This window comes from Ranitomeya variabilis, chromosome 5 (assembly GCF_051348905.1).
Source record: "Ranitomeya variabilis isolate aRanVar5 chromosome 5, aRanVar5.hap1, whole genome shotgun sequence".
NCBI classification, from domain to species: domain Eukaryota; kingdom Metazoa; phylum Chordata; class Amphibia; order Anura; family Dendrobatidae; genus Ranitomeya; species Ranitomeya variabilis.
In genome coordinates, this window is record NC_135236.1 from 354,995,131 (window position 1) to 355,007,827 (window position 12,697).

The following is a 12,697-nucleotide window of genomic DNA, read 5'->3' on the forward strand; positions in this document are numbered from 1 at the left end:
TAACAGTAAGGCTCCCAGACCGGCAAGCCTGCACTTACCTTCAGCCAACTACCTGTGTTACTATCCTTACATTTTTACAACATTTGTAGTCTACCAAGCTGATATTTGTGCCAACTGAGTGTGGCTGGGCAAAAAAGTAGTTTGAGTTGTTGCATGAGGTATAAGGGCTTCCAGCAAAAAAGGCTTACACTGCTCCCTCACCCGCCTTGTCTTAATTGAAACTTCAATTTAAAGCTCTAAATGCTGGCCGAGACCCTTATGCATGACCCATTTCTGACTTCCTCTGTGCTATTATAAAATATTCTACTGTGGGTCAATTGGTAAGTCAACTACGTATGTTACTATCTTTACATTTTCCTAACATTAGTGCTCTATCAAGCTATTTGTGGCACCTGAGTGTGGCTGGGGAAAAAAAACAGTTTCTGCTGTTGCACGAAGTATCAGGGCAACCAGCAAAGAAGTCGTATATCGCTTCGCCACTCACCTTGTCTTTATTTAAACTTAAATTCAAAGCTCTAAATGCTGGCCTAGACTCTGATATCTAATGCATGGTCAATGGCTAACTGCTGCTGTGCCATTATTAAATTGCTACTGTGGGTAAATTGAAGCCACTTTTCCTCCGGTCTGCCCCTTATTTTTTGAAGTGTTTGGACTCCAAGTTGGGTCTACCTCATGTGTGTTGCTGAATTTGGCAGACCTATCAGAGCACCAGGCTTACACCCAGGACCGACGTCAGCACCCGGCGCACCCGGGCAAATGCCGGGGCCCTGAGCATGTGGGGGAGCCCACTCACCATTGGGGACTCCAATGCACTATGAGGGCCCTGTGCCTATGCCAGTGCTGGTGCCAGTAAGTAGAACCCCCTCTGTTTCTCAGGGCCCTGGTACTTGCATACTTACCTCTACCTTTTCCACAGCTGCAGCATCTTCTCACTGATGTTTCAGGTGAGAGGGCGCAATGATGTCACTAGTGTTAACCCTCTGCCTTAACAGTCACAGTGCACAGAGTCGGGAGATGCTGATGTCGAGATGTCAGGAGCAGTGGTCGGCGAGGAGAGGTGAGAATTTAATTTTTTTGGTTTGGAGAAATATATGGGGTCCATCACATACTGGAGCATTATGTGGTACCCAGCATATACTGGAGCATCATATGGGGCCCATTATATGTGGATCATTATACGGGCCCATCATATACTGGAGCATCAAATGGGGCCCATTATATATGGAGCATTATATGGGGCCCACTATACAGTGTGATTTTATAGATTTTATTTTTGATATTCTATCTCTCAATGTTAAAATTAACTTACCCATAACATTATAGACTGTTCATGTCTTTGTCAGTGGGCAAACTTACAAATCAGCAAAGGATCAAATACTTATTTCCCCCAGTGTATAAGGAGCATCATATGGGGCCCATTATATATGGAGCATCTTATCGACACATTGTGTGGGGCCCATTCTGTTTGGAGCAATATATTGGGTCTATCATATACTGGAGCATTATATGGGGCCCATCATATACTGTATGGAGCATTTTTTGGGTCCTATTCTGTATGGAGCATTATATTGGCTCATTCTGTATGCAGCATTATATGGGAACCATCATACAATTAATGGAGCATTATATGGGGCCTATGCTGTATGAAGTATTAAATGGGGATTATTATGTATGGAGAAATATATGGAGCTCATTATACTTTATGGAGCAATATATGGGGCTCATTATTGTTAGGACTGGCGGAACGCACCAAATAATAATATTAAAGAATATGAGGTGTGTTCGCAGTCCGGGGTCCACCGTGCAGAGATGATACCTGCTGCTGAGTAATGGCGGATGGACTCTTGCTCACACATGGGTTAGACTTCACCCAGTGTGAATAGAAGCGAACTCTGTTGCTCACAGAGTCGCTATAAATACGCTGCGCCCTGTTAGCAGTCACAGGGTGCAGCTGGAAGACACTAGTGGGATCCCTATGAATCACCCCCACTAAACTCGTGATTGTACTCGCTCTGACCCTCGGTGGCTTTTGAGCCCGCGCCTGAGGAAGCCCTGAGTCAGATGCTGAGTCCAAGCGGGAGTTCCCACCCTAAACTGACTGGCTGTCAGGAAAGCGCATTGATTGCGCATGGTGCCATACAAGCGGGCACTGCGATTAGGTGCTGAAATGTGTGCAAAGTGTGCAGGTTGCACTGTCGGGTGCTAGGTAGCTTCCACCATTCGTGAGAAGTCATCAACACAAGGAATGGGAATGATTAAGGAGCTTTCATTCATCGACATCCATCCATCTACACACACGTTATCAAATTTATACTAGCGCATGGCCGTGCGGCCATGCGAACCTTTTTTAGAGGAAGCTCTCCGGGACCTTCCTAGTGGTCCAATAGGAGCTGCTACAGGGCCTGAGCGTGTGATCCCCGACCTCCAATGAGAGATTGTCCCTTGGGCATACTCAGTAGAGGAAAAGCAGGACTTAGTTCCAGGAGAGTCTGCTCGCTGCTTATCAGTGCTGGTTACAATGGCTGAGCCTGGAAGATCAGCAGTAACCAAGCGCACAGTATCTGCCTGAGCCAGACATTGGGACCGACATCTCTGCTGAGCAGGCTCCACTGTGGCTGGAAAGAATGGGAGACTGCAGGGGAGGTAATTCGAGATTTCCCCTGTGCAGCAGCGGGAAATCGACACCTAACAACTATTCTGTATGGAGAAATACACGGGGTCCATTATACTGTGTGGAGAATTATATGGGATCCATTATTCTGTATGGAGCAATATATGTAGCTCATTACAATCTATGCAGCATTATATGGGGTTCATTATTCTGTATAGAGAAATATATGGGGCTCTATTATTCTGTATGGAGCACTATGTGGTGCCCATAATATTGTATCGAGCAATATATGAGGCTCTTTATTCTGTATGGTGCACTATGTGGTGCCCATAATACTGTATGGAGCAATATATGGGGCTCATTATTCTGTATGGAGCGATATGTGATGCCCATATTACAGTATGGGGCTCATTATTTTGTATGAAGCAATATGTGGTGCCCATAATACTGTATGGAGCAATATATGAGGATTATTATTCTGTATGGAGCACTATGTGGTGCCCATAATATTGTATCGAGCAATATATGAGGCTCTTTATTCTATATGGTGCACTATGTGGTGCCCATAATACTGTATGGAGCAATATATGGGGCTCATTATTCTGTATGGAGCGATATGTGATGCCCATATTACAGTGTGGAGCAATATATGGGGCTCATTATTCTGTATGAAGCAATATGTGGTGCCCAGAATACTGTATGGAGCAATATATGAGGATTATTATTCTGTATGGAGCGCTACGTGGTGCCCATATTACTGTATGGAGGGCTATACTATCCGGTTTCATTGTATCTGTTCATCATGAATTGTGGTATGTGTTAAAGGGACCCACTGAAACTCTTTTGCCTGAGACCCACAGGTTTAAACCCTCTCCCATGCACCATGCTGCACAATTATACTATTTGTATTTTGGGTCAATTGATGCCACTTTGTTATGTCTTCCCCTATTTTGAGCTATTTGGGAAGCTTTCTGGCCTCCTTAAGGTGTTGTATACGTGTTTGGTTTTGCCTCCCATTAAATTCAATAGGGTTAAGGTATGTTCAACGAACCGTTAGAAAAAACATTGTGACCTTCGCCATATTGAACCAAACCTTGAAAAGTTAGCTCATCTCTAGTGCCATGTGACATATAAAAGCGCAAAATTGACTGGAATAGATAGATGCCATGTCTTGTTTCCAGAGCCTCTGAGGTGCCTAAACAATGAAAAACCATTACAAGTGACCCAATTTTGAAAAATACCCCCTGAAATATTTTATCTAGAGATGTGGTGAGCATCTTGAGCCCATAGGTACTTCCAGAATTTGATAACGTTGAGCTGTGAAAATAAAAAAATGACATCTTTCTCACAAAAATATTGTTTAGTCCCACATTTTTCATTTCACAATAGTAAACAGAAGAAAATGGACCCAAAATGTGTTATTCAATTTCTCCTGAGTATGCCGATACCCCATGTGTGGTGGGGAACTATTATTTAGGCACACTGAAGAGTTCTAAAAGGAAGGAGTACGTTTTTTGAGAGCAGATTTTGAGGGAAAGGTCTTTGGGTGCCATGTTGCATTTGGAGAGCCCCGAATGTGCCTAAACAGAGGAATCCATGACAAGTGATTCAATTTTGGCATTTTGGAAACTATTCTCCTCAAGTAATTTATCTAGATGTGTGGTGAGCACATTGAAACCGCAGGTGCTTCACAGAACTTTATAACATTGAGCAGTGAAAATAAAAAAACAAAAAAAAGAATTCCCACAAAAATGCTGTTTTAGCCCCAAATTTTTCATTTTCAGAAGAGTAAATAGGAGAAAATGAATAGTATCATTTGTTGCACAATTTATCCTGAGTACTCCAGTACCCCATATGTTGTCAAAAACTGCTTTTGAGGCACATTACAAAAGCTGAGAAGGGAAGGAACACCATATTATAGTGCAGATTTTGCTGTAATGGTTTGTGGGTGCCATGTCACATTAGCAAAGCCCAAAAGGTGCCAGAACAGGAGAACCCTCTAAAAGTGACCCCAGTTTGCAAACCTCAATGAATTCATCTAAGAGTGCAATGATAATATTAACAATACAGATGTGTCACATAACTGTATACCATTGGACAGTGAAGAAAAAAATAATTACACTATCATCTCAAAAGGTTTATTTTAGCCCTAGATTTTACATTTCACAAGGAGAGATTCATAAAAATGGAACCAAAATTTGTTACACAATTTCTGCTGAACATGTCAATAACCCATATTTGGCTGTACAGTACTGCTTAGCCACATGGTGAGATTTGGGAGGAAAGGAGCATTATTTCACTCTTGGGCTATTTCCTAGAAGAGGTTGTGGACTCCAGATACAGAGCCCCTAAGTACCACCAGAGCAGAATCACCTCTCAAGTGACCCAATTTTACATAAATTCCCAGAAGGATGTAATTTCCGAAGGTGTAGAGTAGATTTTGTGTCCATAGATGTTTTCCAGAAGCAAACAATAATATATGTTACTGAGTGAAAATTGCAAATCAGCTGTTGTGGTGTCCAGTAAGTTAAAGTGCCTATATAAGCAGATATAGATAACAATGCACAGAGAGTGAGAGCCAAATCACCTGTGCCTATGTAAGAAATCACGACCTATTCCCAGTGCAAAATTACATACAGCCTACAAGAAATGCACCAAAGGGATCCAAATAATAAAACCATTCATTTTATTAGAAATATATTGTAAAATACTATAGTACAAACAACGGGATTCAGTGATGGAGACAACTACTAGGTGGAACCACAAGTCAAAGGCAATCTGACATAACGGTTTTATTAGCACCCTACCAAAATAAGTACTAATGTACCTGAACATGTCAAATGCTGACCAAACAATGTGCACACAAGTAAACTGGTAAAAAGTATCCAGTGGTAAGCATATAAAGAGCAGGGAGGGAGATGAAGCCATATAAACCGGTGTATTACCTTTAGACAAGCTGTGCCACTGCCCCTACTGCCGTTTAGGCTTACGTGCCTTCTTCCGGGGGAGTGGCATCGTCAGGTCCTGTGGAGTTTAAATACACAGGCTGACCAATCAGGGGAAAATAAGGAGAGCGATCTGGCCATGTAACAGCGCTTGCGCCGCTGAAGTCCGCCGCCTGCCCCAACACCGAGGGCGTCATTGGCCTATGCCGGTGCAGGAAAGGGAAAACCGCCCACAAATCACGTGGGAAGGTCCCTGTCCGCACCAAGGCAGTGGAATAAAGACGCCATCAGCGATGCCAGGCAACCTACTGACAGCGCGCATGCGCACAGCTCAGAAAGAAGAACATAGAGGGATAGGTGAAAATTAAAAGCTGAATATAAATCACTATATAAAGTGCATGTGAAGGACTATATGAATCACAATATGCAGTGTATATGTTGGATAATACCAGTGCAAAAGTGAAAAAAATGGATAATATACCTCATATAAATATACACATATTATTCAAGTACAATATCATAAAAAAGTGTATAAATCAATCACTAGATGCCTGTGACAACAATATTATATTTGTGACAACAATATTATAATTTAGAGTGCACATTATATAATTATATATTAAAGTGCAAAGTGCAAAATTGAAAAATACATACAATTTTAAAAAGATTTTTTTATATATATAAATAAATAATAATAAATAATGTATATAATGTAATACAATCTTTTTATTACATATCCCCCAGTCCTGTGTTCAGATAATAATCTTCATGCTCCAAATCATCCAAATTTCCACACTGAACAGCAGTCATGAATAAAGAACTATATGGATGAACTAACATTGAAAGAAAAAAGAAATATTTTAAAACGTAAGACATACATGCATTAAAAAACCCCTGAAGAGGCCAATTAAAACTCTGGAGGAGAATTAGTTCAAAGAAACGGGGCATAACTTATAACCTCATTTAGACCCTGCGGTTGCATAGTGCATAATTCCCATGTCCAACGGGCTTCTTTCTGGGCTAAATGGTAACTAATATTTCCCCCCCGAAGGTCCATACTGATACAGTCAATGCCTCTAACCCGGAGAATACTAGGATCACAGCCATGATATTGTTTGAAATGTCTCGGTATACTTTTGAGTGCGTCAATATTGCTCTCCTCTTTAGCTGCTACTATGTCCCTTATGTGTTCCCTTACTCTAACCTTCAGGGCTCGTGTCGTCAAACCGACGAATTCATCTAAGAGTGCAGTGATATTATTGCTACAGGACTGACCAACAAGTGGATGGTAAATGTAATTTAGGCACACTGGGGCGCAGAAGGGAGAGAGACATTTAGATTTGGGAGTACAGAATTTGCCGCATTTCTTTTGGAGCCACTTTGTTTTTCCAGAGCCTTTGTACTACCAGTAATGCGGATGCCCCCTATATTACCATTAACAGATGACGGACCTGAGTGGGGCTTGGTTTCTTTGTGGATTGAGTTGAAGCTTTTATTGGAAACAATTTACGCAACATTTTGGATCACATTTTTTGTGTGCTCTGTACTGAGCATTTACAGCAGGGTTTCTATCTAAATCTCCAAATGAAATAATTCAGATGAAACGCCACACAGATCCAGTCACTATAATGAAGCAGCAGAGTTGCGCTGGACTCTGTCTGACCTCTGTTCAGCGGTGTCCTTCTTTGAGAGGTGCACAAAACTGTGGCTAATCATGCTTTTATACGTGCTTAAAAAACAAAATAGAAAATATGAAAAGCTAGCACTCAATCAATATAGTTCACGGTGCCAGTGAATGGGACACTGGGTCCCACAAATCATATAGTTCCAAGTAATCACTGCACTCATGTAGTTAAAGTTGCAAACATCACAGGTTTTATTGAACTTGAATCAGTGAAAAAGGTGCTTGGCGAATATAATGTTTCGGCCAGCCCGTGGCCTTGATCACAAACTCGCTGTAACAAGGCAAAAAAGACAAACAAAATATTACAAACAGATAGGTGTACATATACATATTTACATAAAAAATCCATGCTGAAGGTACTGACAGCCATCGTCTGACCCATATATCCAAAATACAGAACATAAATTGTATCCAGTGAATGAATCGGAAATCACAGAGATACAGAAGAGAGTATTTCAAAGAAAATGTATATACATGGTATAGAGCCACAGCAAGGCAAGAGGACATACCCCAATAGAAATCTGCTGTTTATAGTAAGGATACCATATGTCTGATGAGTCAGATAGAAGAACACAGTTGTGTAACCTGGAAGGAATAATGTACAGTAAGGTAGTAATCAGAACTGTATATATACACAATTGTATAGTTGATTTTTGCTCAATGGAGTATTACCCAGCAATCACAGGGGGAGAGGTGTCATATGGGAATGCTGTAGTCAGGCTACAGTCGTGTGGGGAAACCCCGTTTTTATCAATGTCAGGGGGAAAGGTGCACTGGATCCATGTACATAGTTATATATATCATGGGGGTGGGCTTGGTGTCCAAGGTATATTGTACATATACTAACCAAACTGGTATGGTATATTCGCTCGTCCGTGCACTATAGCTGTGGATCCAGCCGAAGGGGAAAAAATTGCTGAAATATAAGTTAGATATACATGAGGGCAAAAATGGGGGGATAAATCTTATGCTACCAAAGTGTAGATAAAAAAAGGCTTATAGGGTACCTGTCCTGTATATACAACCATCAATATTGACCAGGTCGTGTGATGTCTGTTGTTTCTGAATCCTCACAGGGGTAGCTGTAGATGATAGTACTGTGGGCAAGAGGATAATACGTGGCTAAGACCTGGAGCAAGAAATTGGTCAATACATGTAAAATGTGGTACCATGTGGTCCCATCAAGTACCTGTCTCATATAAGGACTCAGGGGCACAGGTTGGATTGTATAGTCCTTGTGTGGTGTGGTATATCTCAGGAGCACACAGGGTTAATGATGCTGTAAGTAAGAGGATAACAGAAAGCTCAAAACCCTATGAGAGGTTTTTAGTTTACTTATCTGTCGATTGTGTTGGGGTCTCACATCAGTTGTTCCTAGTTTCCTGTGCATGGAGCAAGCGTTGGTGGCCTAGTGGGGAATGCCGACACAATCCTGTGTCAAGGCAGTGGGTAGGCTAATCCTGGTGTTGTCCACCGAGTTAATGTAGTATCCCAGCCGGTCATGTGACCGGATGTGCAGGGGGACGCCGGCGCATGCGCAGAAGGTACTGTTTGTACCATCCAGTGCTGAGGTCTCGGCGCCTGCACACTGTATATATGGCAGAGCTCCTGTGCACTATCTGGAATAACCGGCCCTTGCGCAATGTGTCTAGGTGCTATGCTTACTGCGGCTGCGCTTCGTGTGCTGAACTGGGCCCTAATACACTTGTCAGTGCTGGTGTGTGTAGGGGGACGCCGGCGCATGCGCAGAAGGTACTGTTTGTACCATCCAGTGCCGAGGTCTCAGCGCCTGCGCACTGTATATATGGCAGAGCTCCTGTGCACTATCTGGAATAACCGGCGCTTGCGCAATGCGTCTAGGTGCTATGCTTACTGCGGCTGCGCTTTGTGTGCTGAACTGGGCACTAATACTCTTGTCAGTGCTGGTGTGTGTCATCAAGTACTGAGACATACGTGTCTGTGTATTATATCTTGAGACCACTGCTTGTATGGTGTATACACTACTTAGCGCTGTGTGGCCAGTGATATGATAGAAGTGCTATGTAACCAGGCCAGGACAGTACATAATATGACACTGGGCGGATACAGTATAAATAACGAATACAAGCGATAAATATAGTCATGGCATACATATATTATGGTACACAGCTATACTGATGGTAGGAGTCCAAACTGATAAACAAAAGTACCTTCTGCGCATGCGCCGGCGTCCCCCTGCACATCCGGTCACATGACCGGCTGGGATACTACATTAACTCGGTGGACAACACCAGGATTAGCCTACCCACTGCCTTGACACAAGATTGTGTCGGCATTCCCCACTGGGCCACCAACGCTTGCTCCATGCACAGGAAACTAGGATCAACTGATGTGAGACCCCAGTACAACCGACAGATAAGTAAACTAAAAACCTCTCATAGGGTTTTGAGCTTTCTGTTATCCTCTTACTTACAGCATCATTAACCCTGTGTGCTCCTGAGATATACCACACCACACAAGGACTATACAATCCAACCTGTGCCCCTGAGTCCTTATATGAGACAGGTACTTGATGGGACCACATGGTACCACATTTTACATGTATTGACCAATTTCTTGCTCCAGGTCTTAGCCACGTATTATCATCTTGCCCACAGTACTATCATCTACAGCTAGCCCTGTGAGGATTCAGAAACAACAGACATCACACGACCTGGTCAATATTGATGGTTGTATATACAGGACAGGTACCCTATAAGCCTTTTTTTATCTACACTTTGGTAACATAAGATTTATCCCCCCATTTTTGCCCTCATGTATATCTAACTTATATTTCAGCAATTTTTTTCCCCTTTGGCTGGATCCACAGCTATAGTGCATGGACGAGCGAATATACCATACCAGTTTGGTTAGTATATGTATAATATACCTTGGACACCAAGCCCACCCCCATGATATATATAACTATGTACATGGATCCAGTGCACCTTTCCCCCTGACATTGATAAAAACGGGGTTTCCCCACACGACTGTAGCCTGACTACAGCATTCCCATATGACACCTCTCCCCCTGTGATTGCTGGGTAATACTCCATGGAGCAAAAATCAACTATACAATTGTGTATATATACAGTTCTGATTACTACCTTACTGTACATTATTCCTTCCAGGTTACACAACTGTGTTCTTCTATCTGACTCATCAGACATATGGTATCCTTACTATAAACAGCAGATTTCTATTGGGGTATGTCCTCTTGCCTTGCTGTGGCTCTATACCATGTATATACATTATCTTTGAAATACTCTCTTCTGTATCTCTGTGATTTCCGATTCATTCACTGGATACAATTTATGTTCTGTATTTTGGATATATGGGTCCGACGATGGCTGTCAGTACCTTCAGCATGGATTTTTTATGTAAATATGTATATGTACACCTATCTGTTTGTAATATTTTGTTTGTCTTTTTTGCCTTGTTACAGCGAGTTTGTGATCAAGGCCACGGGCTGGCCGAAACGTTATATTCGCCAAGCACCTTTTTCACTGATTCAAGTTCAATAAAACCTGTGATGTTTGCAACTTTAACTGCATGAGTGCAGTGATTACTTGGAACTATATAAAAACAAAATACACCGGATCACAGGCCAGACATTTTCAACAGTGTCCTCATCTGTCTCACTATAAGGAATCTTCCGCAGAAGGTTCCTTCTGAATCACATATTTCAGAGATTTACACGGATACCCTGGTGTTAGCACTCAGTGTACAGCGCAGGAAAAATATGAGCAGAGACAAACGCAATCTTTGAGAGGCAAAATGAACAAGTCAACAGCAGGTGAAAAACTGGTTTTATTTATTGTTTTATACCGTTTATCATGCAGTATAAGTGCTTAGACGACTATATTTTGCCGCTTTTACACAATAAAAAACTTTATAAAAAAATTGTTTTTGCATCGATAAATCCTAAGAGCTATTGCTTTTTATTTCTCCACTGATGGAGCTGTATGGTGGATTGTTTTTGATAGGACACAAATTTTATTTACATTCTACTTTTTGATCGTGTTCTATTAAACTTTTTGTTTAGTGTAATGATTAAAAAGCATAGTTTTTTTTACACGGTTTTTATCTTATTTTTTACGGTGTTTACTGAAGGAGTTAACTAATGTGACAGTTTTATAGAACGAGTCATTCTGGATATGGCAATACTAAATATATGTCATTTTTTATGTTTGGCAGCTTTTACACAATTAAAACAATTTTTTACAAAAAATAATAGTGTTTGCATTGCTATATTCTGAGAAATATAGCTTTTTTATTTCTCTGCTACCGCTTTTTTATGTTTTGGTGCTTTGACACAAGAAAAACGTTTATAAAAGAAATAATTGTTTTGCATTGCTATATTCTGAGAGCTATAACTTTTTAATTTTGCCGCTGAAGGAGCTGTATGGCAGCTTGTTTTATGAGGGACAAGATGATGTGTTCAGCTATATAATTTATATTTCTTCATTCAACTTTTTGATTGCGTATTATTCCACTTTTTGTTCTGCAGTATGATGAAAAAGCATAGTTTTTTGATACACTTTTTATTTATTTTACAGTGTTCACTAAAGGGGTTAAATAGTAAAATATATATATATATATATATATATATATATATATTTGCTTTGAATTGTGATTTAAAAAAAATATTTTTCCAATTTTTAAAACCTTTTTTTAACTTTTTTACATTGTCCCTCCATGTGTCATCAATTTTAACTGCCCTGATGGCTAATTTAAGGGAACGTACCTCTCGCGGCACCATAGATGTATGGCAGATGTCGTGAAGGAGTTAAGGGTTTACTTATATGGATTGTGAGTGTTCCGTGCACTACGCAGGTAAAAACTTCAGCACAAAGTTGTGACAATTCAGTTGTTTCTGGCCGGCCTCACACTCAGCGTATAAAATTACGGTCCGTTTTTTACGGCCGTAATACGCCTCAAGCTTCGAAATACGGTGATCCGTACGAACTCCGTAGGCAAGGTGTGGTGGCGTATTTTGCGCAGGTAATGTTGCGTATGTAATCCGTATGTCCACCGTATTGCGTTTTTTTCATGCAACTTGACAAAATGGACAATTAACGGTTTTTGAGGCTGAACTTGATTTAAATTACCATCATCAACCCTATTTAAGGCCCCTACAACAGGTGGCTCCCTCCCATATGGTCATTTTGTGGTTTGCCATCTGTTGGAGTGTTGGGTTAACATTTGGACCATGTCTGACCACCTGCAGTTCACCCCAACACAGCGGGTTTTGTTTGACTGGGTCTTGTCGCGTCGGTTTGGCCAGCCATACCCTGTGATTGTGGATCCGCGAAGGAGGAGCAGAAGAATGTGGGTGCATCCTCTGTTGACCCAAAGCCTCACTAAAGGCCATTTTCATCGGCTATATACAGCTCTGCGGGCACATCCAGAAAAGTTCTATCTCTACTGCCGCATGAC